General features: G+C 46.8%; 1 long non-coding RNA gene across 1 annotated transcript; it reads right to left on the reverse strand.

The window, feature by feature from the left end:
• Positions 1 to 2,625: 2,625 nt before the first annotated feature.
• Positions 2,626 to 9,309, reverse strand: LOC144377195 (uncharacterized). Its single transcript, XR_013437909.1, has 2 exons — positions 9,107 to 9,309; positions 2,626 to 5,029 (listed from the first exon to the last, which is right to left on the reverse strand). It is a non-coding gene; the product is annotated as an uncharacterized LOC144377195 (long non-coding RNA).
• Between the last annotated feature and the right edge of the window lie 7,284 nt (positions 9,310 to 16,593).

Raw genomic sequence — 16,593 nt, forward strand, 5'->3', positions numbered from 1 at the left:
TGAGTATATAAACCTATCAATTATAATAAACCCTTTTCTCCCTCTAAGGTCAGTTGGTAGATGTTCTAATAGCTCTATTAATTCTAGGGGGAAGAGGAAAGTTGTGTGTGTATGTTTGTATGTTTGTGTGTTTTCTCTTTCTTATCAGGCTAGGGTAGATTTTGCAGAGGTAAAGAAAAAGTTGGGGTCACCTAGTTCAGAGAAGAGAAGGCCAAGAAGGAGAATCTTAAGCATTCCGTCCAGCTCCTTATTAGCAAGCAGGGCTTAAATTAAGCTTATTACTATTAATAATAATTCCAGGCACTCCTCTAAACAATTTTTAATGAATCAACTAATTTAATCATCACAATAACCTTACTGTACCTCTGGGAGGTCAGCTGTTATTAACCACACTTTACAGATAAGGAAACTGACACACAGCTGAGAGGTTAAGTAACTTGCCCAAGGAAACAAGAGTCAGGTCCAGACAGTCTACTCCAGCCCCCATGCTTAATATCTATATCACACTGAAAATGATGAGAAAATCTGCAATTCTTAAGGGCCTTGTTTAGAAAGCCTCCAGATTCTGGATTCTAGAATCCAGTGATTCTAGAATTTCCTTCTGGCAAGACCTACAGGTCTTGCTAGATGGAGGGTGTGGTAGAGATGGTTATGCTGAAGTCTGAGAAGTGAGTCTCTGAAGGGCTGGGGCCTAGCCATCCTGGAGGAGAGTGGTGGGACAGCCAGTGACAGGCTTTGAGATCTCAGGGTTTCAGAAGCTGCATCTTACAGTAGGTCTTGTTATGGGGTAGCTTCAAAGAGATTCCTCACTGTCAACCTCTCTCGTTCTCATAGACAGATGTGGTCCTGGCAGCTATACTCATTGCTCAAGAGCTAAAAGATGGTGTGTGTTGCATTCATCTCTTTAATTAACAACTTTGAACTTGTACCACTGCCTCTATTCTTTCCAGAAACCTCTCTTCATAATGGATCACAGACTGCTTACACTTATTATGAGCTGTTCAGAATGAATGAATGGGCTACTTGGTGTAATTTAAACTAGTAGGCAGCTTACAGGTATATAGGGCAGTCACAACATGATTTTGTCTGGCTTAACACCCAGGCCTGCCTTTTCGGGTCCACCCTGGTTCACTTCAGGTGAGCAAGATGAATGTTTTGCCCATCTTGATTTTAGAGAGAAACCAGGTCCTTTATGGTCCTGTGTACTCCTCAGGCAAGCCCGCTGGGCAGGTGGCTTCTGTTCAGCTGATCAGTCTTCCTTTGCATTTCCTGAGTTTTTCTCCTTTTTCTATCAAGTTAGCCATGGACAGCTGCATCAACACATCTCACCTTCATCTGAAGAATTCATAATGCTATCCTTAAAATCTGGAACAAACAAGCATGCAATTGTGACAACCAGAAGACTTGGAAGAGGGACTAGTTTCTATGAGGCCACACCGAAGGACCGAATCAGTTGTATTGTGAAGGTTTTTGCCTATGTGGCATTTCTTTTTATTTTGAATTTGCTGCTTGGTTAGAAGGTAGAGATGAATGGTATAATAAAAGCACCTGGCTAGATCCAGCCTCATTTTCCTTATGAAATGTATTTGTTTCTCATGCTTCAAAAAAGAGATGAAATCTATCTAGCTACTTGGAAGTCCTCTATTGGAACCAAGAGCAGGAAGTCCAAGATAGTAAACAAGATCTAGGATTACCCACTGAAAATCTTATTGAGGCTTGAAATCTCAGTCTGTGATGGGAACATGATGGTCATTTTTTCTTCCACACACCTCTTTCTATTTTACCCTGGTATCTTTTTTCTTTTAGATGAACAGATTCAATTAAAGATTGAGAGGGATGTGTTAGGATCAGATACAATTTAGGATGCAGCTGACAAGACTAGTGCTGCCAACTTCATTCCTTTACTCCCAATATAAAAATCAAGAAAAATCCCAGGAATTGGGAAGGAATTCATTTGTCCCTTATATAAACAAAATACAAAGCACTCTGGGGAATGTGAAAAAAAAAAATCTCTGAGAACATACAACTGGGAGCAGCCACACTTATAGTACCCAGAACATTCCTTCTAAGTTTCCCTGTATCCTGTCATATCTGATATGATCTATGCGGGCTCAAGAAAGAAAGAAACAACAAAAAAATTCCTTCTCCCCCCACCTCTTCTAATTCCCTAGAGAAAGACCTTTCATATTTTAAAGAGGCCACTCTAAAATTGAGAATAGTTAAAATGGAAATGAATAAAAAACCGCGAAGCATTTGCAGGTACTTGTACAATAATGATACGAAATATTCAGCAGGGAGGCTCCTTTGTATTCCATAACCTGTGTTCGGGACCTGCCTAGAGACTCTTTGTTTCAGGTATGGAGCAGTTATTCTCCCAGTTCTGGAATGAAAACCTAGCTAAATGTCTAGAAGTCCTTTAGAGTGGAAAGCTAGTCCATCCCCAAGGGAATGGGCACCCCTTAATTTCTTTCAGAACCCCTCTTGTGAGAAGTAGTTATGAACAGTCTGGACACACTATCTGCCCCCTGCAGGGCAGGGCCAAAGGGCTCTTTCTTCCTATAGACCCTCCACAAATTCTGGCAAAGTATTCAGAACTCTGTAACACAAAACAAAAGTTCCACTTCATGCTGCTAGTTCAGTTTATTTCAGCATCTCCTTTTCTGCAGGCATCAGGTATATTGTGGACAGGGAAATTGGGTTTCAAAATAGCACCTGTCTGAGAATGGAAGGCACCACCCCCACCCCGTCAGCACCAAATGGTCTTAATTAACTTTGGACACTTCCACACCTCACACTTTATTTCTGAATGTTATTGAAAGTTGTCAGAACTTGTCTCACTTTTTTCTTTTATTATTAATGTGTAAATACAATGCCTCAGGAGTGTTACTAAAAACACAGAATCTAATCCCCGGAGATTAATTTATGAACGCAGCATAGGGTGAAGTTGCATCCTGGCGACTGCAAATTGATGTTGGTAAGAGCCACAAGCATCGGCCTCTTCAAACCCACAGGAATCCTGAAGGCCAAGGGGGCTGGAAGCAAGGAAGGACAAAGGGAGAGCCAAATTCTGCTGCTTCTGAGACACCCCCAGAACACAGGACCTAGAGTTCCCCAGTTAGGGCAGAGGAGAGAAAGGGCACCTTTCTCTCTGGATGTGGCAGACCTGCCCTGCGAGGCTGTCTATCCATTAGCCAAGTCCAAGAGCATTTATTGAGCACTTATGCTACATCAATCTATGCTCAGCTCTGTGGGAATCAAAACAAGAAAAGCAGTAGTTACTGCTTGTGATGACCTTGTCTTCATGGGGGGAGTCAAACATAGGCATTTGAAACCATTGGAGAACAAAGCCAGACTCTTCCAAGTATGAGATTGTGGGCAGCAGCTTTTAAGCGCACAGTTTCAGTGGAGAGGAAAGTCAGGATTGACTGGAGTGATCAGGTAAGTCCTAGGGGTGGAGAGTTGCTGGGGTGTGGTGCACTGCTTTCAAGGATAAGGCAATGAAATTAAAGATGGGGTGCCCAGGGTCCTTCCCAAAGAGCAAGGGAGACCTGGTTTGGGTCACCTAGGTGACATTTTGATTCCTCAGAGGACCTTATGCCAGCGGGGATAGCTCATTGGTTTAGAACCTGTGCTGTTGGCAAGCTTGACGTAATATTTGTCCATTCTGGTCCAAAAGGGATAGCTAAGTACTCCTAGCCCAGTATCACCCATCTCCACCTGCTGGGCTCCCTGAGCACTGAGGAGGCAAGCCCACCAAATTTGAAGGATGGTTCTCAATAAGGACACGTGAGGCCACTGCTCAAGGCCAAGGGGAGGAGTTGGGGGCAGGGTTACATCTGGCTTGGGGGTTCAGCTGAGCCATCTGGGGCCTGCGATGAGCATGTGGTGGGAGGGGAGCAGGGCCTTCCTTCGGGAATTCCTGACGGTATTTTCAGTTGTGGTTTGCAGGGACATATGCGGGGAAGGCTGGGGTTAGCTCCTTACCGCTCGCGGTGCAGGAGTGTGCTGCGGGTCCCCAGTCCATCTCCCTTTCTTCAGCCTTGCCTCCTCCCGCCCCCCGGATCTTCCCCGCTTCTGCGTTGCGGTCGGCCGCTTCTAGCCTTTTCCTGGAGTGGGTTTGGGGTGGAAGAGTGGCTCAGACCCTGAAGGAAGGTGGGAGCCGCCCCGGGCTGCTGGAGGGCCTGGGAAGCAGGATGGAGAGGGACAGGGTTGGGCTGCGCATCTGCACCAAAGCAGCGGCGCGGTGCGGGCAGGGCGGGACAGGCGAGGGTGGTGGTTAGGGGGACCCTCCCCGCTTCTCCTGATTCCAGCGAGGGCATCAGAAACGATGGCAGCCGCTAAACCGAGTGCTCATTAAGGCGGGAAGCAGCGGTGGCTGCCCGCGGCGGCTGTAGCGGGCTCTGGAACCGTGGGCCGGTGACCAGCGCGCGCCCGGCCCGCCGCCGCCATCCGAGGGTCCTGAGTGTCAGGCCGAGGGGTCCAGGGGAGCGGTTTCGAGACAGTCGGCCAGTGCCACGGCAGGGTTAGGAGAACGGGCGGAGCCGCCTTGGCTTGCGAGGGACTGAGGAGCCGCTCGCTGTCTTCTCGCTCGCTCTCCATCTCCCTTGTTTTCCCAGGGCCTCTCTCCCTCGCTCGCTGAGGTCCGCAGGGACAGCCGCAGCAAACCGAGGCCGCTGGCTCCCAGCACCTCCACGCCCACACTCTGGCCGCCTCAGCCTGCCAGACCGTGTCCACATCCCGCTTTCCCGGCTCGGCAAGCCTTGCAGAGATTTACTGGGGTCCTCACCGGGGTCCAAAAATGCAAGGAAGGAAGGGGGGGGAAGGGTTGGGGTAGAAGAGGTGGGAGGTGCTGCCGCCTGGCAACCGAGATCCTTCTCTTTCTAGAGATTCAGAACCCTAAGAAACCAGAGCCCAGCCCTGCTCTTTGGCAAACAGCGTATATCATTCTCAGTTTCTTCCCAGGGGGTTGGCCGAATTCGTGCCTTATCTACCAGGTACGACTCCGTGCAGATTCCATTCTTCTGGTGCTCTAGGGCAGGAGAAAGCAGATTTAGGACTCCAGGCTTTGTGAAAAGAGCAGGCCATGCCCCCCGCCCCTTGCCAATCTCCTGCTGGACATATACTCTGGGGTACCCCCACCAGGCACAGATACCAGCCCAAATCAGTAACCAGTCAAAGGGTTGTCTGAGCATGCTGGTGAGACTAGCAGGAGTTAGGGAATGGGGAGGTGTGATTCTGTGCACATAGTAGGTGCTGAACAAAATTACCAAGACATGGTACACTTAAACTAGGCAGAGTTCTTGGTCCTCCATTGCTGGGAAAGTGAGATTCAGAGCAGTAAACCATCAGCCTAGTAGACAGAGGTCGTGGCCCAGGCTGCTCAGTCCCATTAGCTAGGCTGGTGGGAGGCAGCCAGAGCTTTTGAGGGCTCAGACAATCAAGGCGATTGAAGGGCTGCTCTTTGGAGCTGCTGCCAAACTAATCTCAGGCCGGCAGTCTCGTGCCTTTCCTTTAGTCTTAGCCCACTTGCTGGCTCTGCCCTTCCGAGGAGGCCCACTGCCTCCTCCTGGGCCTGTGGATTAACCCCTAAAAACTGAGTTTTGTTTGCAGAGCTCTCTTCCAAGCTGAGGGAGCCTCGGGAGTCTGCTGCTCTTGCTGCTTGTTGGCGAGGGGGATCCATGAGGTCAGATGGGGCTGGCAATGGCTCAGCCTTTGGCCTTAGATACACACTCAGCCTGGGAATCTGCCAAGAAATTTCGCTCACACGGCCCAGCCTGTGAGCCCCTCTTTTCTCACAAGCTCAGCCCCACCCAGTTACAGAGCTGCTTTAACTGGGGCTAGGAGGGCACTGGACTCCTCTCTCTTACCAGTAGGGGGAATGCTGCACTCAGATGTTTGCCCACAGATGGGGGATCTAGTCTGTCTGCAGCAAACACCATTCCCTTAATCATTATGGAAGTGGTTCCGGTCACACTACTGGGACTCTTGACTTAGTTTCTTAATCAGTGTTCCAGCCTCAGAGCTGTGATCTTATCCACCGAGACACTGGCCTCCTCCTTGGCCTTTTCCCACTCTTATCCTATCCCAGCAAGCTACCCTATTCCTCTTGGCTTCCTTATACTATCAAGGTCATGCATGCTTTGTTGGGGTTTATTGTCTGGAACCAGGAATATGTTGTCTATCTGCCTTTGAGGGTCTCTGCTGCCAGCCTCTGCTAATCATTTGTCTTCCTTTTTCCATGGACAGCAACTGTACCCTGAAGTTCCACTAACTCAGTCTGCCTTCTGTAGGTTGTCGGGCTTCCTGTATCAATTCTACATCTTCTCTGACTTGATAGACAATAAGGAATAGCACTGAGCTTCACTGTCCCTTCTATTTAAGTGTTTTGCATACCCCTTCTACTTCTCTAACCCCTCGCGTGGCTGGGTACCTTCCCTTTCTGTAGCTCTCGTAGATGGGGCTGTTTTTTGAGGATCTGGGGATGATCATGAGATCTAGAGCAGTTGCCTCATGTTTTCTCTGACCCAGGTACTATTCTAGGCACCAAAGATAACAAAGCTGAAAAGATAAGAACCCACTGTTCCCAGAGATTTCCTTTATGGTGGGGAATCAGGTAAACAAACTGTGATACAATATGATAGACCTCTAACAGAGGCAGATGCCAGCAGAAGCTTCAGGTAACATTGTACCTTGAATTTTACCTTTCTTTTTGTACTAGGAATTTTACCTTTTTATTTTACCTGTAGGAATTTTACTACAATAGTTTACCTTTCTTTTTTTGTACTAGGAATTTAACCAAGGGGCACTTAACCACTGAGCCACATCCTCCACCCCTTTTATTTTTTATTTTGAGATAGAATCTCATTAAGTTGTTCGGGTCTTACTAGATCTCTGAGGCTGGCCTCAAATTTGCAGTCCTCCCACCTCAACCTCCGGAGTCACTGCCTTAACTGGGACTAGGAGGACATTGGAGTCCTCCCTTTCACCAGTAGGGGAACTACAATGGAGCACCATCATGCCTGGCTGGTTGGGGGATTTCTATTACAAAAAAGATGTCCCAGAACTGAGCTGGACACAAGGAGCCAGTGTGGATCTGGAATCACCTGGATTTTCCAGTAAGTCTTGGTGCCGTGCAGGATATGGAGGTGAGTAAGACCCAGGCTTCAGCTGGATGTGGTGGTGCATGTCACTAACCCCATTGACTCTGGAGGCTGAGGCAGGAGGATCACAAATTCAAGCCCACTTTCAGCAACTTAGCAAGGCTCTGTCTCAAAATAAAATGGGCTGGGGATGTAGTTGAGCAGTAAAGCGCCTCTGGGTTCAATCTCCAGTACAATCCCCAGCCCCCCGCCCCCCCCAAAAAAAAAAAAAAAAAAGCAAAAAATAGAACAAAACCCAGTCTTCAACCTTTAGGAGCTCAGTTGCAATGGAAATGACAGAGTTGTATAGTAAGTAACTCTAGTAGAACTATCATAATATTACTAACATGGAGAAGAGTGTAATTTGTAGAAAGGTTGTGGAGACTCTGTGTGAGCTTTTCTTGATTGAATATTGCCATTATACATAACTGTCAAATTATCCTTATCTTCCTCAATCCTGGAAATAATTATTTGCAGCAGATGGTTCTATGTTTGGGTACCTAACCTCCTCCATGGCCACTTTTATTTATTTATGTTTTTGCATTGGCATTATACATTTCTTTTGGAGAAACATCTTTTATGCAACTCTCAGTTCCTCTCTCCCTCCTTCCTTTCCAGGTAGAGTTTGAGACTCAGGGTTAAACCAAGCTCTAGGCATGGTGATTGACTTAGGGGTGAGCATGTGACCCAACTCATCCAGTGAGCCTCTGGCTTAGGACCTAAGTGAATCGTGATGGAGAAGAGCAGCCCTGTTCTTTACTGGGCTTGAGATGTGAAGCTGTCATCGTGATGCAGGTGCTGCCATCTTGCTGCCACCAGGTCTTGCATGATGTGGAGCCAGGACATAAGAAACCCAGCTAAGGGGTGGTGAGAAAGAAAGCTGGTCCTGGAGACAGTTTTGAGCCACACTATAGGTGTCCAAAGCCAGGCTTAGCCCAGGGGTTGGTCACTTGTCCAATCCAATATATTTCCTCTTTATTTAGTCACTTTGGTTGGGGTTTCTGTCACTTGTAACTGAAAAAGATGTAACTGGTGTGTGCTTATTGAGTCCCTCCCATGTGCAAAGCCTGTGCTCTTTGCTTTTAACTGTAGCCTCTTATTTGATAAGTGGCTGTTACTCTCTCTGCCTTGCAGACGAAACATCTGAGACTTGGGTTAGGACTATGGGACACTTATTCTGGGACAAAGATTTAGGGGGCTCAAGCAGAGCCTTAAAGAACTCCAGTCTTCAGGGGCAAAAAAAAATTTCAGTCAAAAAAAAAAAAAAAAAAAAAAAACAACCCAGGAAGTTTCTATAAAATGACAAGTTTGACAAGTTTCTCTTCTAAAGCCCCAGCCTTCTTCCTGCTGTGCTAGTAGCCTGTTGGCCCTCAAGGCGTGGGAAGAGGCAGACTCACAGTGTTGGTTGATACAAATTCTGGGGGTTGATAGATTCGAGGCTCCATTTGCAAGGCTATACTGTAGTTATTTCTGCAAAACATCAGCGTAAGGAGACACCAGGGCACCTGATCTGGGTGAGGGGCAGTGACGGAGGATGGCAAGATGCCTGGAGTCGTCATGCCAGCCTGCTGAGGCCTGATGACGTAGGAGAGATTTCCAGTTCAGTCCCTGCCAGGGGATGTTCTGGGCAGGGGAGAGTTAATGACCAACCTCCTTCAGAAAAGAAAAAGGCTTCAATAACAAAACCCAACAGCACGGAGGGGAGAGGCGCAAGTTACCAGCCACAGGAGCTTAAAAAGGAACCCACCCACAGCTCCTGCTACAAATGCTTTTAGCCGCACGTTAAATCTTCCCTCTAATGGCACCCCTGTTAAACCAGATATGTCACCCGACCTGAGGAGGCTGACTTGAAAGGCAAATAGTTGGAAGTGATTCCACACGTTATTAGTGAGAGCTGTTCTCACATTTCCGGCAAAAATAATGGAGCTGAGGTCTGAAGAGATGACTAATACCTCCCCATTACTGACCTGAGGCCGGACATTACATTGTAATCCTGGTCGCTCTGCTGTCCCTTCAAGCATATTTTTCGGTGCTTGTCCTCTGGGTGCTTTCTGCCAGATGGCTCTGTCCGTGTTAACCTGGACTGCCCAGCCTCTTGAAATGAGGAGACTTGCTTCTCAGGGCAGTTCTCGCCTCCATGGAAAGAAGGATGTGCGTCACCCCGAGCAGAGATGCCCCACCCAGATGATTGGGGCGGGTCTCCTGCCTCAAGAAAGGGTGGCATCAAAGTGTGCCAGGCCTGCGGAAATCCTTCCCGATCTTATTTTTCTTTTTTTTTTAGGGTTTTGTCATCTTTCATAGCCTTTATGGACAATTTCCAGGCCTTTCTTTTAGATAAGTCTCTGAGTTTCATCTTAGGTTTTCCAGTTAAATGTTAGTCTGTATCTTCTTTTTTTCTTCTTCAATAGAATAGAAGAATATGAGACTTACAGACTTTAAAAGAAAGTCTGCTGACGTTGTTGAGGGCTGACTATGTGCCAGTCATTGTCCTTGGCATCTTACTATCATTAGCCCTTTGAATATTGCAATGGCTTGAGTCACTGGGGGCTGTGATATTGATGTATCTAACACACATTTTTAATCCTCATTTTCCTTAACCTCTCAGTGATATTCGACCCTCTTGACCACTCTCTGCAATTAAAATACCCTCCTACTTGGGCTGGGGATATGGCTCAAGTGGTAGTGCGCTCTCCTGGCATGTGTGTGGCGCTGGGTTCGATCCTCAGCACCACATAAAAATAAAATAAAGAGTTGTGTCCACCGAAAACTAAAAAATAATTATTAAAAAAAATTCTCTCTCTCTCAAAAAAAAAAAAATACCCTCCTCGTGCCTGCTGTGATACCACACTCTCTGGGTTCCTCCCTTCTGTCTTACGATTCTTTTCTTCTTACCAGTCTTCTCTGCTACTAGACATCTGAATATTGCAATTCCTCCAGCTTTAATTTCTTCTTACTTTGTATTCTCCCAGTGGTGACTTTCCCATGTGATTGGCCTCAAATATCATCCATATGTCAATGGCTCGCTCATTTGTCTCCCATCCAGACCTTTCCTGTACCAACGGCATACTTGAAATCTCCACTTTCCTGTCGTGAACTTGCCTCTTACTCATCATTTGCAAAATCAAATTCACTGTGTTTTTTTCCCTCAATCTTGGCCGTTTTTCATGGTTCCCTTTCTCCAGGTACAGAAAGCCTGTGCTTCCATTTGTCTCAGCTGGAAACCTGGAAGGTTCCTTTTCTCTCTTCCCACTTATTCCAGTTGGTCACCAAGTCCCTGCTGACTTTATTTCCTAATGATTTCTTGGCTCCTTTCTTTATCCTTCCATCTCTGCCACTATCATAGACCACGGTGCCATCGTCTTCTGCTGTGACAGCGTCCTAACTGTCCTCGCACATGCCAGATCTCCAGTCTACTCTTCCCATGTCAGAGGGCTCTTTTCATAACTCGAATGCCTTTCCTGAAACCCTGCAATTGGATTTCCATTGCTCCTAAGGTGTAGACCCAGATCTCTTCCAAAGTGCTACATGATCTGGCTCTGCCATTTCTTTGGCCTCTTTTTACATTCTTCTCGTCTCACTTTCTGAGCTCCAACATGTGGCCTTCCCCGGGTTCCTCAAGTGACACTACCACTTGCCTCAGGATTTTTGGATATTCTACTTCTGAAATAGTTTTCTTCCTGTCTCCTTTGTGAGACTAACCTTCAATTCTCCCCGCAGCTCACAACTTCCACTGTTCCTTTGCATCAACTTTCCTTGAGTTTTCAAATCAGATGAGGTTTCTACACCATGCAGCTGGCTTTCTTCCAGTGCTTAGAATAGCACTGGCCCCTACAGCCACGGCACAACTGTTTGCTGGATGGACTGCTCTTTCATTCTATACTTGATCACCAGCTTTGGAGGTGGGTGCTCAGATCCTCCGATCATATTCCTATTTTCTTGGTTAGAAGGGGGAAGAAGTTCCCCTCTCAGTCATCAAGTGAAGAAAGCACTAGTAGAGTTCCCACTTCTAGACCTATTTTGCACCTAGGGTCAGCGAAGCATCTAGGGTTTTCTCTGCCACCTTGGTCCCTTCATGAGTCTCGCAGTCTGTTCACCATGGGGTTCTGCAAGTGCTCCTAACCCAATGAAGATTTCCTAGGCCACCCTAATGGTGGAGGAAATCTCAAGGAGTTGGTCCAGCCTGGGAAGCAGAGACAGGTCTGATACTAGCTGCTGGTTCCTTGCTTTCCCTAGTTGGGTATGAAGTGTCCACTAGGCAGGCAGTGCCTCCCTGTGTCTTCCCCTTGCACCACCAATGTACTAGTCTCCCTTCGGGGAGGTGGGAAGCTTGGAGGTCACCAGAACAATAGGCCACACACGCTCCTCCTGTTCCTCTGTATCCCTACCTTGGATCTGCTGGCTGGCGAAGTCCTCAAAGGACTGTGCTGGCTGCCAAATTCTCCTTTATGGCAAATCCCCTGCACCTTTTGTAAGATCTAACCTGATTTATTTTTTCTCTTTAGAGCACTTACCTCCTTGTACATAAATATTGGGCAGTGGGATTAGAGCTTGCGTTCCATGCACAGAAGCAGTGATAGCTACGGCAGCAGGTTTATTTTTAAATAAAAATTGGAAAGTTACGAGGCTCCTGAGGTTTTCTGCATTTTTATTTTTCATTCAACAGGAAGAAAAAAAAAAGTAAGGAGGAGAAAAAAAAGAATGGGAGAAAATATAGCTCGTGTTTCTGCTTCCATTTTTCATGGCTCCCTGTTTTCATCTCCTTTTCCTGTTTCCCTTCCCTGGCATTTGGCATCTCTGTAAAGAAAGGGAAGGAGTGATTACTTCTAAGAAGGGAGTGGGGGACCTGTTCAAGCCGAGCATTAGGCATGCAGCCCCTGAGCAAGTCGCATGCATGGTAAAATATTACCTTAATAACATACTCACAGAGAGCTATGTGTAAATGGTAACAGCTGCTTTGTGATGACCGTGTTATAAATGATTGCAGCCCCGATCATTAATAATGCATTCGAACAATAACAACTTGATTCGAAGGAAGAAGTACAGCCTTTCATTTTTTCCTGGCATGCCAATTCACTCTTGCTGTTGTTTGAAGTGACTGGGCCCCAGGATCGAAGGCTCGCACTGGGCCTTCAGAAACTGGAAGCGTTTCTGCCCATGCCAACCCTCAGCCTGGTGAAATGGCTGCTGGTGCCCACTGCAGTGTTTTTCCTATGTCCAGCATTCGTTTTGCAGCTAGCCTGCACCTCCAAAGCCTCTCCTCCTCCCTGGGACCTGAAGCATCAGAAACTTGCCAGTCCGAAGGTGATCTGAGGGTGGCTCCCCATGAGATCTCTGAATCCCAGAAATTTCTCAGGAGTTGGGTATTGATCACTCAGGAGTCATGACTTTTCTTTCATGTGCATGAGGCTACTGTTCTGCTTGAAGGATGAAGTTCCAACTCTTTAGGATGCCGTATTGGGAATCTTCACAGTCCAGCTCTGTTATGGTTTGGATATAAGGTGTCCCCCTGAGGCTCCAGTGTCAACGCAGAATGTTGAGAGGTGAAAGGATTGGATTCTAAGAGCTAGTTTGAATGGACTGACTGGGTGATAACTGGAAGCAGGTGGGGTGTGGCTGGAAGAGGTGGGTCACTGCTCCTCTGCCATTCCCTTCCCCCATGTTGTTCTTCCTCACCTTGGGCCCCCACCACTGAACTGGGCTGACTAGGAACTAAGCCTCTGAAATGATTAGCCCAAGTCAACTTTCCCTCCTTTAGGTTATTCTTGTCAGGAATTTTGATCACAAGCTGACCAACATTGGCCCCAAACATTTGGCTGTTTCTTTAGTTCTACCTCCAGAACTCCTACTCGTCTTTTAAAATCCTGGTCAAATATGCCGCTTTCCTTTACCCAGGGCAGAGTGCACTGTGTAACCCTGGGATCCTCTCCGTACGGTAGCATTTTGCATCTGCCTCAACTATAGCATTACCCACACCATGCACTATAATACTTTATTTATATATTGATTTTCTCCCTGGACTTTGAGCTTATTAAGGGCAGTAAATGTGTGCTACTATTTTTTATATTTCATTATATCTTTATATTTCCTAGCACAGAGCTCAGAAATCATTAAATATTCAATAAGTGTTGAATGAGCAAGTGAAGAAGTGCCCAATAAACACCTTTCTATTTTCTTATGTTTGATGATATCGTGGCCCTGGATCCTGAACAGGCCTCTGAGGCTGCTATGAAGGCTGGTTCCTGCCCTCTGGTGTCCCCCTGGAAGCATTGAGGCCTTGAGTCCTGTCATCCTGAAGTACGCAGCATGTCTCCATGTCAGTGGAAGCCCAGCTCCCTGGCCTAGCCGAGGCCAGTCCACCACTGCCTGCCTCTCTGAAGTCAGGGGCTTCTCCCACTGCTTTGGCCCTTGTCCGTCTCCATCTCTCGCCTGGTACCAACACTCCACAGTTTATTACCACACCAAGAAGGGCCCTGGTACAGCAAAGGCGTGCACCTTGGGAGGCTTCAGGTGTGTATCCAGGGCCATTCAGGTCTCTTGACATGAATTCATGTATAGGACCAATGTTTATGGCTGTGTCTGGCTCCCCCTCTCATTTACTCTTGCTTTCAACCTCTGATTCTGACTTTCCTTTGGTTTCCTTGACCACTGGGGAAGTAAGACCTTTTCTCTGTGGCTCTACAGTCAACTCCTCTATGCAGCTCTCTGAGCCTCACGGGGCTCCTTCTGCATGGAGTCCTCAGAGCTGCCCCCAGACCCTCCCACCTCTGGGTGCAAAGACCCCAAGATGAGTTCCCCGAAACTGGCTCCGTTTTAACTACTTCTTCCTGCTCTAAAAGCTTTTTCTTGCTTTCTGCCTTTTACGACTACACTCTAAAACCACTCTCGCCTCTTCCTGTTCTAAAACTTCATCATCCTTTCTGAATCCATGTTTTCTCAAAAGTCCTAATTTTTATTTTTAGTTTTTACAACTCTGACCTCAGAGCATCACTTATTCTTATCCGTTCTTCCTGGCCCTACTGTCCCTCGGAACGGCTGATCCAAGGACTCATTTTCCATACTCTTTTCTCTCCACAGAATATAATATGATGATTAGAAAACATTTGCACATCCGCAGGTTCAACAGATTTATTTTATTTATTTATAACCTGCTGCCTTCTTACAAAAAAGAATTTAAAACCATTTGCAAAGATGCAAACAATATGGCAAGAGAAAGTAAAAATGAGCTTTAAAAAGATGAAGCGAGGGAAAGGGTGTGAGGAGGCGGCAGTGGTGGGGGGAGCATGCAGGTGGACCTCAAGGACCACAGAATGCTAGCTATGTGCGAGTGGTGGCCACGGATTCCATTATTGGCCGCAGTGGTCAACACAAGAGGGAATGAGGCCAGTGACAGTACTCAGTAGCCAGTACAAAAATTCATCTAAATTCTTCAACTTTTTGTGGCAGCAACATTAGAGAAAAATTTCTGCTCTGAGCCTGAGGTCAGGTTCTCCCAAAAGCACAGATTCTCCACAGAATTTTTTCTTCCACTAAACAATGATGAATGTTCTTTGTGTATACATCCTTCTAAGAAAAACTTTTAGCAGATGTTAACTTCTTGGTTGTATTGAGTGGACACTGAAATTTGCATTTAGTGTTTTGTTGTTGTTGTTGTTGTTGTTTGTTTTTGGTTTGGGTTCCAGGGATTCAACCCAGGGTGCTTAACCACTGAGCTACATCCCCAACCCTTTTTACTTTTTATTTTGAGACAAGGTTTCTTTCAATAAATTACCTAGGGCCTTGCTAAGTTGCTGAGGCTGGCCTTGAACTTGCAATCCACCTACCTCAGCCTCCTGAGTCACTAGGATTATAGGTGCGCCTGGCACTTAGTGTTCTGGGGCTTCTTTGCAGGTGGAATTCCTATGTGTGCCGGTGGTTACAAAGTCACATGATAAGTAGTCCATTCTCTCCTGGAACTTGCACTGTTGCAGCACCACTGCTCTCAGGTCTGAATGCACAAGGCAATCCCCTAGAACACATGCATGCATGTTGGAAGCAGATTCCCTGGGCAGAACTCTGGAGCCTGCATTTGAAACAAGCACCCTTATGATTCTGATGCAGATGTTTCAGGTGAAACTATCGTGATGGCGATTCTTAGCATGGGTCTTCGATCCACGGTGCAGAGTGTCGTTGCTAGGTAGCACATAAATGCCCAAAATGAAGTGTTATAGGAGTCTAAAGTGATAGGAATTTCTCTTCACAGGTACATCAAGAGAAGGTGATAATGTTTGAGCTGAGCTCTGAGGCATAAGTGAGAGGAGGCACAGGATCAAGCAGGAGCACTTTCATGCAGAAGAAATACACTATGCCAAAGCTCAGAGTTGAAAGTGCCATGCTTGTTCAAAGAGAAGCAAATAGATCAGATTGGCTGGAGTGTAAATCCTAGGTAAAGGAAATACTAGGAGATAAGGCCAGAAAGGTAGATTGGGGACAAATTATGGAGGGCTTTGAATACTAGACTGATGAGTGTGAGCTCTGTTCAGTAGGCAATGGGGAGCCATTGAAGGCTTTAGAGCTCCGGAATGGTGTGATCCAAGCAGCACTTGAGGAAGATTAATTTGGTTGTGGTGTGTAGAATGGACTGGAGGAGAGGAACACCATACAGAGTTCAGTACATAAAGGACCCTTATAAATGTTTGTTGAATAAAATGTTTGAATAGAGCAAAAAAAGAGGCCATTGCAAAAATCGAGGTGTAAGACGATAAAGGCCTTGGGAAGTAACAAGAAGGGATAAAGAGCAAGGGAAGAAGGCTTGTGACACTAATAAAGATGACATTACAGACCAAGATGGCCTGCTGTGCAGGATGAAGGAAAGGAACAGTATTTGCTCTGAAGCTTGCAGCCTGAGCTAGCAAGGTGTTGTGGGTCACTTCCTGTCCCAAGGTCAGAGGAGTCTTTTAACAGGAATTGGAGCTCCCCAGAGGGCTGGAGGGTGTGGTCTGGCTGGAGGGGGCTTCTGTGGGAATCTGAGTGGTCACCTATGACGTGTCATGGGATACCTTGCGTGTCATCGCCAGCAGTGTCCACGCTTCTGTGTTGTGAGAAGAACAATAAGCTATCTCAGGAGACACCAGAGTGGGCAGAGAGGTGTGGGGACTGAGATTAGGTCAGGGTCGGGAGTTCAAGGAAGAGGAGAGATTAAAGAAGCTCTGAGAACAGTGCTCTGGGCTGCAGACAAGTGGCAGACACCAGCGTTGCACACACCACTGACTCAGTGGTCAAGTCCTCACCACTGACTTTGGAAAGGGTAGTTTAAATGAGTGCCGTGGCAGGACATGTGTGATCTGAAGGTCTGTGTGTTAAAGGCTTGGTCCCCAGGATGGCACTGCTGGGGGTGTGCCCTTGAAGGGGATTGTGGGACCCTGGTCTCTTCCTCTTCCTGTCTTGTTTTTGTTTCCTGGCTCATGGGATGAGTGAT

The sequence above is a fragment of the Ictidomys tridecemlineatus genome, chromosome 4, assembly GCF_052094955.1.
Source record: "Ictidomys tridecemlineatus isolate mIctTri1 chromosome 4, mIctTri1.hap1, whole genome shotgun sequence".
In the NCBI taxonomy this organism is placed as follows: Eukaryota; Metazoa; Chordata; class Mammalia; order Rodentia; family Sciuridae; genus Ictidomys; species Ictidomys tridecemlineatus.